General features: G+C 27.4%; 1 protein-coding gene across 2 annotated transcripts in view; it reads right to left on the bottom strand.

Annotated features, from left to right (window-relative positions):
• The window catches only part of LOC129608997 (protein kinase 4-like), a 113124-nt gene extending 100555 nt beyond the window's left edge, over positions 1 to 12569 (bottom strand). The window contains exons 1-2 of one of the 2 annotated variants that reach the window (XM_055520818.1): positions 11961 to 12569; positions 11500 to 11894 (exon numbers count right to left, since the gene is read on the bottom strand). The gene's annotated coding sequence lies outside the window, so the exon portion shown is untranslated. The remainder of the gene's footprint in view (positions 1 to 11499; positions 11895 to 11960) is intronic. The other variant, XM_055520819.1, reaches the window with a different exon arrangement.
• Positions 12570 to 16141: the final 3572 nt, after the last annotated feature.

Here is a 16141-nt window from a genome sequence, read left to right as displayed (position 1 = left end):
TGCTTACATCATAAGATTGTATTTTCTTTGTTTACACTCTTTGTATGAGAACATAATATTAAGTATTCAAATTACTATGTATTTAGTACTAAAAATATTTATAAAAATCTTATCGTTAAAATATTATTACTTAATTTTTATGTTAAAGCCAGTGTCCCTTATGATTTTATAATGGGTCGCAGTTGTTTATATACCGTGAAGTTCACGGTTTGAATTGCAAAAATTTATCTTCACTGTTACTACGTACATATTTAATATCATGAATAAAAATATTGTTATGATAATAAACAACAGTCATGTAAACATTTATAATTTTTTCAAGAGTACATTTCATACTCGAACATAAAAATGCATACGCATGTATGGGTTGTTCTCCTTTTGAAAGGCAACTTCAAAATAAACTTAAATTTAATATTTTTTGTGCAATTTAGTACATAGTGTTTTATACCAACACCAGCAGTCAATATAGGTCGATTACATGGACTTCGGAAAAATTCAAAAACGAAAAGTCTTGTGAGTTATCGTCTTTATGGCGGACGGTTCAATTTAATGAGCTACCCTAAGACAATTTAGTACGAAATGAATTATTCCTCAAACTACAAAAACGACAGTAAAAATCCTGTTTAGCGCTGAGGCCACGGAACCTGGAAAATCTTTGTATAAAGTAAATGTTTCAGAGCTATCGTTCAGAATGGGTTTGTTTTATATACGTGGCTTAAAAAAATTAAATTACTGTTAAATTTAATTTATTTTTTGATACATCAACCATTATTAAGCATGTATAAACATTTTTCATTTATATTTCAAATATTTTCTAATATTCAAAAGCTACTTCAACATATTGTACTTATAAGTTGTTTTTAAAAAAATTTAATTTATAACTATCTACATTAGATATATATTGTTCAAAATTTTATTTATTAATTTGTTGACAAAATATTCAAAGATTAATGTATATTAAAATATACAAAGATTTTGTGCGTTAAAAATAAACTTATTAGAAAGCAGAATAACCTACCTTTATAATATAAACATAGGAAATTAATTCAGAGTCTAATATGTAGAACACTATTATTTAAATAAAATTCAATCTAAGTTGCTTTAGATTTATTCAATGTTATTTTTTAACAACAAAAAAAATTTAAGTTAATATATGAAATTCGATATTGGCGTTCCATCTTTTAAATGCTATTAGAAAACCATTTGTTGTAATAATTCTGTCGAATTTATTAGAGCATGATCTGCAAATCTAAGTTCGAAATAATTGTTCAACGTCAACTTTACTAAAATCAGGAGTGCTTATTTTTTTTTTTTTGTAAAAGAAATTGTAAACTTCAAGCAAAAATATTCTAAATATTTGAAAATATAATAAAATATTTAGAAAAGAATTAAGCTTAAGAAATTTTCGTTTTTTCTGTTAAGATAAGACAAAGCTGGTGGTACAAAGCTATTTGAATTAAATCAAGTTAACATTAATCGGAGGTAAACAAATTCATGCCGCCTCAATGTAAAGTTGAATAAATTAAATTTTAGAGCGTGTGTTCCGATAAATATGATCAAAACGAAAATTTTCTTACAAGCTATCCAAAAACGAAGTAGTTTTTAAAAAGTACATGTTCACCAATCAGTGAAGAAATTCGAAATAACAATATTACGAAAGATGGGTTAAGATCAAAATAATAAAATAATTATTTAGTGTTAATATAAAAACAAAAATAATGACATTTTTATCAAAAAACAAGATTAATGATGAATACTTATAAATACAAAATGATAAATATTTAAAATGAACTCTGACTTCAGTTCAAATTTCGGTGATACGAATTTAGTATACACAACTCAACTTATGAGTTGTAATTGCCAAATTCAGTATCAACATACAGTATTTCTGCAATTCTGAGGTCTCGAAAATTTGTCACAATTTAATCACATTTATGTTTAGTTTTTTAAATCGAGAAAAATTTCTTAAATTTTACAACATTCTTTATGACAAGGCTGTATATCTTAGTGATGTATCCTGAAGCTAGGAAATAATTAATTGAAGATCAAACTGTGAAGTGCAAAGAACGGGCAATCAATTCCCTAAGATACCATGAGTTTCAATAGAAAATTTGTTACCCATAGCATGCGTTGCAATAGAAAATTCTCATGAATCATGAGGATGAATTCTATTAAACCTTTTAGGAACAATCTGCTATATTAATAGGATACAAAGAAAAGATAGTAGTGAATGCATGCGTAAATGTACACATTTATAAAATCTATAAAAGAACTCCATTTTTGTAGAACTTGTTAAGAATTTTAAGTAAGTAATTTCCACTTGTTACATTTGAAATCTTAAAGCTATTGTCAAAAGACATTATATAAATTTACAATTTTATTAAATTAGGTAAGTGTAATAGAAAGTTCTATATTATTTAAACGTATGCGTACATATGTGCTTTCTATACGTACATTTTCTATAGGTACTATGATTTTAACACTCATTTTGTTCTACCTACATAGCTTTCGTATGCACAGTTTATATTTAAATTCTTAAGAATCTTTAAAAAATTAATCCCATATTTTGCTCTTATGTAAAAAAGTAAATTATAAGAACAACATGATTATTCTTTACAAACAATAGTTAATACAAATGACTAAGACTTATTATCTCAATCAACTCTTTGATTATAAAAACAGTGAAAACAACGTGGCACTATTCACAAGAGATACTGCTCAAACAATAAAGATGTAAGCTTGTGCATTTACGTATTCATGCTGTTTTAACCACTTATGTTACTTATAAACAGGCGGGAAGAAAATAATTAAATATAAGTACATATGCATGTACACATGAGATGACCTTATATAGTTACTTACACAGGTAGCTTACACTGATAAATAACATAAGTAAGTATACTTAATTTGAATTTCAATTTCAAGCAGTAAAATGGAGCCACTTAGTGTAAAATGCATTTAAAATTTTCTTCATGTATAAAGTGTAGTGACACTAGTAAGTAAAATACGTAGCATTTATTAGATTATTAATTAGATCATAACAATATTTTATCTTCATAATTTCGAAAAGTCGTACATTGCAAATCCCTTATAATACCAATCAAAACGACAAGACAAATTACTAACTAAAATAGAGTTTTCTCATTTAAGCATTAGTCAGTTCTCCTTACCACTATATTTAAAGATTGTGATAAAATACCAATATCAAAAGCACGCACCCAAGCGAATAAAAAATATAAATATGTTTAAAATTCTGTATACTTATTTAAAGATATTAATATGTACCTGCGTATTAAGTACTTATTTTAATAATCAACACACTTTTAAATATGTTTTTGACATAAAGAAGACTAAAACTAAACCGTTACTCTTCAGTAAAATTGTAATATTTAATACGTGGATGAAAACAGAATAAAAGTTTTTAAGGAAAATTAATCAAAACGAGAAAAAATAGAGTTGACCATGTCAACTCTGTAATACTCCCCGTATGAATTTGGTATCTTATTTGCGAATAAATCTTATTTGGGGGGTGAGAGGAGGGGGGGCTTTGCCACACCGTGTGCTATCTCGCAGCTTGATGTGGCTGCCTTACTGCAGTTTGTCAGGGACCTAGGTATAGGACTAATGTGAATGAGGTTAGGAATCTGATTGGCCAAACTACTATTGGAGTTGTATTGAGCTACAACAAGGAGTCAAGAAATTTCAACGATTTTGATTACACATAACAGCCGTGATAATACACTTGTTTTCGCGAAATTTCTACATTATAGCTTCACTAATTTCTGTGATAATGACAAAAAAACTTTTGAAGTTGTATGGCAGCTATCACAAGCACTCATGAGATCTCAGCAACTTTTATTGAATATAGCTACCATTTTACCATATTTTATTTTACAAAATTTCGTGATTATAGGTTGAACAGTTTTTCAGATGTAGCCAAATAAATTTTCAAACACTTTTATCAAAAAAACAGCCCTAATAATACGGCTCTAAATTTAGTGAACTTAGCTCAATTAGTTTTTGAGTTATCGGACAAACAGAGAAAGCTAAACCGACTCAGAATTCGACGATGACCAAAAACATATACTTAAGTCTATAGCTCAGAACATTATTTCTTAGCGTTACAAATGGCAAGGCAAATTTAGTATACCCTTCGAACATACGTTCGCACGGGTATAAAAGTAAAAGCATGTAATGCCGGATTGACGAATATAAACTTTTATTAAAATCATTGATCAGCCGAAATTGAAATTTATGACTATAACAAATTTGTATTCGAAATGTTGTTACAGCGATCGCCCAAAATAAAAAAGAAAAGTACTAAAATGCGATAAAAATGATTAAATTTTACCACATTATCACTACATAGTTAAGCACTTTCACACCGTTGGAGATATAAAAGCTGCAATTTTATGCGTACGTAGATCTTTGCAAGAAATTTATTTGTGTAGGACAAAATTTTGCTTTCTCTCCCCTTCTAAAAGATATACCCCCCTAAAACCCTAAAAATGCCGTTTTTTAACTATGTATTGCATTCTATGTTTATATCTATGTAAACTTTAAGCATTTTTTAAATTTTGCAAACGCGGAAAAACAGTAATTTGCTTCCACTAACGCGGCATTATATTATAAGTAAACTTTTAAAAAACAAAATGGTCATTGAAATTAACCACTAATTAAAAAACAATTTAAAAAAAAATAAGTAAGAATACTTGATTAGTATTAAAATTACTTAAGTTCATATTTACAGATCATTCTGTAATAAAGCATAAGATTTTTTAATTAGTGGTTAATTTCAATGAAATTTTCTCGTCTTGTACCGATTTTGAGATTTGGTAGTTTAATTTTTAAATTTCCGAATTTAAAATTTAAAGTTTGAAGTTTAAAATTTAAAATTGAAGTTAAATATAAAACTGTAAATTTCAAATTTAAATTCTGAAACTCATATTTTAAAATGAAACTTTTTTAGTTTTAAAGTTCTTTATTTCATAATTTTTAAATTTCTTTATTTGAATTCTCATTTTCAATCGCAGAATTTTTGAATTCGCAATTGTAAAATCTCGAGACGCAGGGATTTTAACGAATTTCCAAGAAATATCTACTTGTTTGATTTCATTTTTTATAGCTCCTCTCCAAAAAAGGTAGAATCTTCAAACAAACAGCTTTTAAAAGTGGTAGTAAAGAACCTGAAATCAACATGTTACTTCATTTTGTTTCTTATGTACTTTCGGAATACCTTTAATTTGAAAAAAATAACTTATTATTTTTTCTAATAAATTCTTTATATCAAAGCTGTTTTGCTTCCATTTTGTTCTTTTCTTTTAATCAGTGAATAGAAGAAATCTGCTTTGGTAAAATTGCGTACGTTACTTTCGAAATATACACACTTATGTAAGCAAAATAAATGTGCTCTTTTGAATTAAAGAGATGCTATTTTCTAAATGCTATCAATTGATCTTGTAAAATTTTTTATATTTTTTAAACCTGACTTCAATATTTGAAAGCCTGAACACAATTTTGACCTACTGAACAATCTAAATTCTTAAGTCAATTTCGTTCAATTGGTTACACTGCTTTCTTCCTAAAATTTTTCAATTAAGCATTTTAAATAACGGTATAACCTAAAAGTCATGTACGAAGATTTATCACTACGGTAACACTTTTAAAGTTTGGTGCCAATAAATGTTAAAAATACGCATCGTACGCGTATCATCTTAAAGCAGCTGTGCATCAATTTTTTTGCGATTTCGTATTGATGCAAAGTTTTTTAAATGTAAGTTCAGAAATAAATAATTTATTATTTCAAATCAATAATTAATAAAGTTAATAATTTTTTGATAATATTATTTTCTAATGATGAATTAAAATTTTAAATGTTCCATTATATTAAAATTTCAAAAACTTAATCGAAAGTAATAATTTTAATACTTTTTCTTAAACTTTTTTAATAACAAAACCTTTTCAAAATGAACGGCAAAAAACATATGATTATCGCAGAAATTATTTTGATATTTTTGGAAGGTTTCCAAAAATATCAAAATAATTTTGCATCAGCGAAGTAAACACATCGCATCGGCATGCCATCAGTAGCTTTTGATTACTTTCATTCACATTTTGCATTCACATTTTGCATTCACATTTTGCATTCACATTTTTGATTACTTTCCGATTATATTCCGATTATAAATTACTGAAATAATTTGCAAAAAGGACACAAAATCTGAAAAATCAAACTTATTTTATGTTCTGAAACAAAAATTTGTACAAAAAAACACAGTAAAAAGGAATTATATCCATAGAACGGAATTTTAGCCGCTGAACTTGCACGATACAAGTTTAAAAATGCATATATGTATATTCCAAGACATATATTCTATATCAATTTAATTACATGTGTATTGTTAGTACGAACTACATTTGCAGTCAATATTTTTTTTAATTACAGATATTCCTCATCTTTGACAAATTTTAATATTTTCTTATTTATATCACTCGTAAACTAGCATTGTAAAGAACAATACTTCGAATAATGTGTTATGCAAGCAAGTTTGATTCTTTATTATATTAAGTAGGTTTAACTGCAATATAAAATTAATGCAATTTGATTAAATTGGTATATTAATTAAATCTAAATAACCGATGCAAAGTACAAACACTAATATACACACATGCTAATAAAATTTATAATATTTAAGGGGCTAAACCATTTCAGTTTAAAACTATTACAGAATACGCATAAAAAGAAGAAACAACAATATTATGCTGTTGCCTCCAATATTTACCGACCGTATTGTGTAAAAAAATAGGTAGGTTATGTGATGGCAACAAATTTTGTATAACGAGTTTTCGGTAAGAAAGCACTTCTCCATGGCAGGGAAGTGTAAATAAACGATTTTTAGCAACCTATCAGTGTGTCGGTCTGTGATGAAATTTTGTATGTAAGTTTATTTCGACTGTGGCAGGGAATGATGAACTTTTGGGTCTCGGGAACTGCACTTTTTGGCGGGACTGTTTTACATTTTTGATCATTATGAAGATATTACAGATTTACTTGAAATTTCATATATAAGATTCGCTCGAACGTCCGCGAAATACCTAACTTTTGGAAGCAATCAGGTGTCAGCAACTGGATGTTTACTAGGGCCAAATATATATTTTTGCGTACATAAAGAGAAATAATCAACCCATTTCATTGAAATTTAATATTTAAATTCTTCGTATTAAAACAATGAATCTATAAAACTTTTAGAAAGACCAGGGCTCGGAAACTGATCTGGGGCCGATTATACAATTTTTACCATATCTACGAAAGGAATTGATGGAATTTTTTGAAATTTGATATTTGAATTCTGATTGTTACCGAAACTAACTGACGAGGAAATTGGGGTAGCACAAAGCGAAACTCTGCTAAGAATCAAATTTACATTTTTCTAGGTATGTTAACTATAAGTTTACTAATGCCCTAAAAATTAGGAAGAAGTATTTAGCAGGCGTTTTTATAATAATTTGTAACACTTTAACTTAACTAGACAATACACATTGCGGTCGGTTACGTGCTGACCACAACAAATTTTTTTATTTAAAATGGAGGCAGGGATGAATCACAAAAAATTTGATATGAGAAGGGCTGCACAATCTAAATGAAAAACATTAAAATTAATTATAATATTTATTGTTTGATTTAAGATGAAGACATAGCCAAATATTAAACGCAATTTACTTATTTTGCTACGTAAAATGATTGAATTTTTTGAATTCATTAAGGGTTTAAGTATATTTTAAAAACAACAGGTAAGTATATACATATTTTGTTTAACACGGGGAACTTAAATATTAAATTTCAATGAAATCGGTTGATTAGTTCTTTTTATATACGGAAAAATGTATATTTGGCCCGTAGTAAACATCCAGTTTCTGACACCTGATTTCTTCCAGAAGTCAGGAGGTTTCGCGGACTGCCGAATGAAACTTATATTTGAAATTTCAAGTAAATCTGTTGAATATTTTCTTTTTAATGATCAAAAATGTAAAACAGGCCCGATAAAAAGTGCTTTTCATTTCCCTACCATGGAGAAATGCGTTCCCACCGAAAACTCGATGTGCAAAACTTGTTGCCATTACATAACTTACCTATGTATACACAATACGGTCGGTAATAGTTTCTGTCAGCTGTAGAAAATATACTAACATAATTTTTAATCCATAATTATTTTATAAAAACCCTGTAGGAAAATTTGTTATCTAGTCTTCAAGAAATTCATTTGGCATGTTATTGGGACCAATACATAAGCACCTACCTACACAAAATATTCCACTGCTTTATTGTTTTTAAGTTTGCGCTAATTATTTCTGTTTTTATATAGATTTTCAAAATTAAAGACTTTTTATCAAGTAAAAATTTAAACGCGAATTGAATGTGTTAATTAAATTATCACTGATAAACTGTTCAAACCTTGTAATATTATTAAACTGAAAATAGGTACAGTACAAGTTATTCAATATAAGGAATGCAGCAGAAAAAAAAGAAATGAACGGGCGCATGAGCTGGCTAGGTGTGGTTCATCACGGTGAATACATATCGGCATTATTTATAGGGCGACGACGCATGTGGACAGGGTCCACAGGGACGGCAAAAAAGATGTAGCCAAAATGCTGGGACACAACACAACGTGTTGCAGCTACCAGGAGGTGGGCAAGGAAGAGACCATTTTTCAATATCTCTACGAGTATCCGGCTCTGAGGGGAGCGTGATTATGTGTGGCGGAAACATATTTTATATTGAATTAAAGGAAAATACACGTCAAATTCATCTCACTTAAGTTTATTATTAGCATAGCCGGAAGTGAATGAAATTTCATATACTTAAATGCATATTTTTTCATATTTAGGCGTTAATTTTATAATTTCGCCTAAATATTAAATAATTTTTTGATTATTTTGCATATTTTGTGCAAAATGACATTAAACATCATATTTCGATAAAAAAAATGTTATAGATCTTATTAAATTCATAGCAATTTAATATTTGTGTCAACGAATAATATTGCAAAAACAAAATTTAGACATAAGCAAATCGTTTGATTTGCTAATTAAAACAAAAAACAGTTTTCTCAAGTTTAAAGCAAGAAGGGGAAACAAATTGCAAAAAATAATGGGAAAGTAATAAACGAAAGAATGAGAGAAAAATATCAGATGTATGTACGTCTATTGTCCAAAACCCCAAAAATTCTTATAGCAGGTATGCCAGATGTGTTGTGTCAAAGTGAAATCATTGAAGCTCTATGAAAATAAAAAGCATAAAATGCTGAAAGTGTATAAGTCATTTAAAAATAAATTAAGCTACAACGTAGTTGTTGAAGTTGATGGTGATTCATTCAAAAAAATTATGTCTACTGGATATTTGAATGTGAAATGGAATAGATGTAAGATGTAGGAATCAGTTAATGTTGCAAGATGTTTTAAATGTTGGGCATTGCAAAATTGGAAACTGTTGTTATAAATGTGACGATTTACCCCATAATGTGGCTGAATGTAAAGCAGAAAACAAAAATTGTAGCAGAGCAAAATTGTAGGTGGGTCTTGAAAATCTTCAGATAAATCATAATACAAGAAGTTTTCATTGTACAATATTCCACGTATCTACAGAGAGCCAAGTTGATTAATTATGGCGCCGGATTAAAAAAATTAATGAGAAGAAGCTTAATTGTGAGAGACTTCCATGATAATTGCTTGACATCATACACGCAGAAAAGAATACTATGTGAAGTCATAGCTGATAATGAATTCAAACAAATTGTTAGTGAACATACGAGAATTCCCACTGAAACAAGAACTTTGGTCGATTACGTAATTGTAAGTAACTCATACACATTTAATGCAAATTATCCAGAATTGAAACTTAGTGACAATGAGATGATTTAGATCATACGAATCGTCAACAAGACGAGAATAAAATCGCTGTGATAAAAATTACGTTTAAGTATAATAAACATAGATTTAGTAAGCCGTAGTAGCTTAGAAATTACTTACTTTGGAAATTGTTATTTAAAAGCAGGTATGTTCAGTGCAAATTTAAAGCAAAATTTAGGAAATTTTATAAGTTAGCGCAGTTTTAAGAATATAGTAAAGTTAATACTGGTCACCATCGAATTAAAGAAATTGAGATTGGACAGAGACGAGCAATATAAAAAGGGAATTTTATTAAATAACGATTTAGGATTTGTGAAGTATAAGGAAATTACGAATTTAAAAGAGAAAAGAAATAAATATGGCAAATATTATTAGCCTTATCAATTTTAAACAATCAATATTTTTTACAATTATTTGTAGAATTTTATGAACCTACTTTGCAGATAGTTTAGATTTTTCCAATATATCACTATAAATGCTATAATGGAATGAAAATCAATGGAAGCATTAGAAAAGTGCAACAGTAACGTTAAATTAATTAAAAAAATAATCTCACCATTGCAGAGGTTATGATATTTTAACTTTAATAATAATGTAATGTTTATTGAAATCTTAATGTTAGAATTCGGACATTAGAAAAAACTTCAAATTTGACTATAATTAAAAAATACGGAAAAATAATTCAAATATTTTAAATATGATGACATTTAAAAATACAAATTTTTGAAGTATTACTGACACATATGTTAGTAATAGAAGCAGGATGGAATTAATACTGACAGAAGTCATTTTTCAAAATTCTTATTATTTAATGTTTTTACTGCGAATAACTTATGAAATACGTAAAAAAATAATCAAAATATTTAATTTTATGCAAATACATATATTTTTTACATTCGCACAAACCAAAAAACAATAAAAACAAAATCGAAAACACACTTATTTGAAGTTTTGTTGCCTTCAATTTGCCTACTCCTTGTTTTTGTGGTAAAAATTGCAAATGCCTATTTAATCCAATTAATTCCTTAATAGCTAATTTAATATTTGTCTGTTTAAGTAGACAATTTGTTAATTATTTTTTTTTAGGATTATTTCTAATAAAGAATGGTATTCATATTAAAGCAGGTAGAACAAGTTTTCGGAATCCAGTCAAACACAACATTGATTTAAAGGCAACTTACTTATTATTTTCAACGATTCGGGCCCAATATTGGAGATATTTTTTGATTTCGATTAAATTTCAGTAATTTAAAGGATGAAATGGAAAATAGTTAATTAATATTTATGAAACGAAGCCTACCTACCTACCTTTCGAAAATTATATTCGATTTCAAAGTTTCTTAAAAAGATAAGTAGTATTTTTGTTATACGTAACATATTTGTAATTTTTTTATAAGTATGGGTACCTACACTAGTAGATGCCTATCAACCTGCTTAGATTTTTATTTACAAATTTTAAAAAATTCAATTGAGATAAATTTCAAAAGTTACTAAATTAAGTATTAACATATTCATTATAATGTATTCCTATTTATAAGGGCCAACATCTATAATTATGATACAATTGGAAAAACTTGCAAAAATGCTCACCTTTTTATTTGCCTTAATCTATATGTACGAATATCCTGTAGCGTCTTATTTTTCTTATAATCCTTTGAATTATAAATATTTATTTTTTTTCCCAAGAGAAAAAATCCAAAAAATTACTTGGTATATGCAACGTATTGAAAGTGTGAATGGCTAGCTACATTTATTATATGTTACCCAAAAACTAACTAGGCAGGCAAGCATATAAACATGAAATATTTTATTTAATTATTCCTTTTTCTTATCAAATTAAAAAAAATATTTATCTTTTCGGAAAACAAATATTTATAACTTAGAAATATTATAAAACCATTAAAAATTATAGATGCTCAAAATTTCATCTCAACACAATATTTTTACTTGTTTGGTATATTTTTTATCAAAAAATTACATTTTATCTGAAATAAAATAATATTCAAGCACACAAGCATACATATATATGTATTTAGGTGTATATTACATACATTTATATACACCTATGACACTGTTGTTGCACTAAACAAAATGGCACAAACCGGCCAAGGTAAAGAATTAATATAACATAAAAAATCACTATTTCAAATTGAAATATGTATGTATGTATGCTGTGGGTATATATTACTTATAACACATTAAATGTGTTGTACTTCTTATATATTTGTATATTTTTGTAATATTTATTAAATTTTTATCTTTTGCACTTTTAAAAAAAAACTTATTTTCCAAATTTGTAATTTTTACTAATTTATTTTTGGAAATTCATATAAATTTTTTATTAAAAAAAATTAGATTTTCACTTTACAACTGCATTCATTTTTTTCATGCTTTACAAAAGGCCTTCTTTTATTACCAATTTTTCTTTTTTACATTCATCTTTTTAATCGTGTACTCCCCATACATACGTACGAAAAAATTTAAATATTATTTATAAAAAAAATAAATATCAATAAGGGTTTCCGACACCGAAATATTATTGAATAACGCAAATATTAATAATTATTTTTTTATTATTTTCCTTAAGTTGTTATAAAAACTTTAAAACTGAAAAACAACAATTTTTATTTTAACTGCAGCACTACTGTTTTGCCTTTTTTTAAACATTAAACGAATTCCTCGAATGAAAAAAGACAACTATTATTATTATATGGGATCTACGACAACAACATATAGAAATAGAAACAAGAAAGAAAAAGAAACTACACTAAATATGTCAGACAGAGAAAATTAATAATTGACAATTTCTGAAGATTAATTCACAATGAGAAAAAATTGTTGACAATTTAAGTGTCAGTTGTCAATTAAAAATAACGAATTAGATATATTCATAATGCAAACGAATTAGAAATATTAAACGAAACAGTAGGTCGAAAAATAAAACCTTCTGACACAACCAAGAAAACATATGTTTACAAAACTTAAAAAATTTTTAAAATCGAGAAAATGAGAATGTCATCATTTTCTCTCATTTTTTTTTGCTTTGCATGCAAAAGCTTTCTCATATCAGACAGACCTATAATAAGCCCATAAATTGAGTTTTGTGCTTATTTTTAAGTATGAAGTCATTATTATTGTTGTTTTGTAGTTTTATATTTTTGAAGCATTCTAGCAGGTTTTCTGTTCTAAAAATTTACATGTATATAGAGAATTTTGAGATACATTTTAGCGGCTTTCTATTTCTAGTTAGTAATGCTTGCACTTTCTAAAAATCATTTATAAATATATTAGTGATTAGTGAAGCCAAGAACTTAAGGCAACACTTTTCTTCATGCCCGAGATTTGTCAATTTAAAATTATTAGTTCAATCAACGAATTAGAAATACTAAAGGAAGGAGTATCTCTGTTTCTACCTCGCTTACATTGTCTAAAAAATCGTTTATTGAAAACAAACATAGTGAACAAAAACTTCAGGTAAATCTTTTTTTTTGCTCCGAAAATTGTCATACTGAAGTTAACCTTAATTGCCAAATGTTGTTGTTTCTTTAATAGAAGATTACGCGTGTTACCAAGAATATTTTTTATTTTATTTATAAAATTAGTGCAGTTTGTAAACAAAAAATCATAAAATATTTAATAATAAGTGTTGAAAAAAGAATATTATTTTATAAAAACTTATATTGAAAACTTATATTAATTGTTGAAAAAGAAAAAGGTGTGTAGTTCTAAATTGTTCAACCCGTTTGCAAAAACAAATAGTTTTTTTACACCACATGCATGTAAATATTATTCATTTCAATAATTAAAAGAAATATTTACTCAATTACTGAATAAGGTAGAATACATTATATTAATTAAAATCATATTAAATACCATCATATTAATTAAAATTTGTTAAAATTTATACTGTTTTAAAGTCATTAAAATTTATATGTATTTATATTTATTGTTATTGTCTAGAGTTGTTCAATAAAATTGTCAAACGAAAATATGTTCATTTTCGAGGTTCATAAAATATTGTGATATTAATATTTTTTTAATTTTTACTTTAAATAAAAGTTTTAACTTATCCTTCTTAAAAATTACACATATTTTATAGTAGAAGCCAGACAAAAAAATAAAATAAATACGCCACTTTTACGACTTTGACAATGCTCGGAGCAAGGAAAGAAACAACTAAAAAAAAATTGGCTTCATGTTTTTTCAATATGCTCCTTTCTTTAGTTTTTCTAATTCCTTGAATCTGGATGGCTTTTAAAGCTATACCAAATAAAATGAGAATCATATAAAATACTCAAAAATTTCGCAAGAAAAATAAGAAAATATTTCAATCGGCATAATTCGAAACACATTGAGAATTGTTTTGTAATTTTTTTCTGAATCAAAATTTCGGAAAATAATTTCAGCTTGAACTAATCAATGTTTCCCAGTTCCCACTATTCGATGGTGTAAAGTAAAACACATTAAGTAACATTTTCGATTTATTGAGAAAAACGCGTTCTACTGATTTTGAAGCTTAAAAACTCGGAAAATATATATGTACATTTAGCTATCCATATATGAATATAAGATGAATAAAATGAAATTAAAGTATTTTTACTTGAATTAGCTTGTAAATAACTAATAATTATACTGAAAGATGAAACAAACTTTTGAGAAATTAATTTTTGTACTTAGTAAATTCTAGTTTCAAATTCCTTAATTTATGTGGGACTTTTTTTCATTTAATTAAATGAAGAATAATTAAATATATGTATATTATGTATTAAATATTATTATTACATATTACATTCATATATATTTGGATAATATTTATTTTAATAATAAAACAAATTATTTGTGCCTATATAATAGTTATAATTATATATAAGCACATACATACATATGTGTATATGTTTAAATTTTAATTCATCATCTGCAATTTTATCAAGTTTTTAATTTATGAAAGGAAATATTTTTGCACCGTTTCAAAGAATTGTTAACAATTGCAAATAAATGACATACATAATAACCACCAGAACCGGCTTTTTTAAGAAAAATTATATACAAAAAAATAAAAAAAATATATACAGAGTGATTCAGCATAAAAAATGTAAAATTTTTGAATGGAGAAGAAACCAACATATGCCGCTTTATCGTGGTGCAAGTTGATTTGCATTAGTCCCTTTCGCTAACCGCCTGCAAAGTCTTTTCTGCATCATCATAAAGGTTTAGCTTCAATAGGATTAACTTCAGATATATAACGTCGTGTGTCAGATCCACTCCTTTCGGTTTTTTTTGGTTCTAATAAAAGTCTGAGAATACGAATCTACCGATACTGCCTTGCTTGTGTTTACATCTGACGATTCTCTTTTTCTAACTCACTCGTTATCGTTCTCTTACTTCTAGTTTCCCTACATCTTTGGGCCCATTTTATACACCTTCAGGATTATAGAGGAGGCCCCACAAAGGCTCTATTCTAGCACGTTATTTGTTTGAAATTAGCAGGGCCTGTTTTTAGTCGACCCTTTTGTTTTCTGTTTTTGCATACTCTATCTGGCGATTGTCAAGTTTTACTTAGCTGAATTTTATTTATCATATAAGATGGCTCAGATGAAATCAAAGTACAAGCTCGCTGTTTGGTTGGGGTCTTAACCTTCCTTGCTTTCGCATTTCTAAATAGGTTCAGTTACCTATTATCCGCTTAGACCACAAGTTTACCGAATCCTTGGTTGTATTAGTGGTATAGATCTGGCTTTTTCTTCATAAATTGGGAAAAATTAGCCTTTCTACTTTCTACCGAATCTGTGCTGGAATGCTGGCATCATCTTGAGTCTGCGGACTTCATTTAATGACTTCGTAAAATGCAGGTTTAAAGGCAAGTTCATTTTTCGCCCAAGTTGGTTCCCCTTCTCACTTAGACGCTTGTTCACAATACTCTTTCTTCAGCTGTATGTGGACCTTTTCATTCGACTTGGGTCTTACATTTGCGTATTCGGAAAAATGATAAGGTAGTACATACTAAACAATGTGTATGGTGCTAACTTTTCATTTCTACGAATACAAAAATCGAATTACATAGTAAAGTCCCAATTCATTTTTGGAATCCGGCACATCCCTTCTGATTTTCTTAGATATAAATTAGTTTCTAGTAAAGATCTGTTTGTGCATAAAATTTCAGCTTTGTATCTCAAGGGTGTAGAAGTTTTGTAAACAGACAGAGTGAAACCAATAAGCACTTTTGGTGAATTAA

Source organism: Condylostylus longicornis, unplaced genomic scaffold (assembly GCF_029603195.1).
Source record: "Condylostylus longicornis isolate FDR11 unplaced genomic scaffold, ASM2960319v2 ptg000038l, whole genome shotgun sequence".
Taxonomy (NCBI): domain Eukaryota; kingdom Metazoa; phylum Arthropoda; class Insecta; order Diptera; family Dolichopodidae; genus Condylostylus; species Condylostylus longicornis.
Note: the sequence above shows the minus strand (reverse complement) of the source record. Positions and strands in the feature narration are given on the sequence as shown.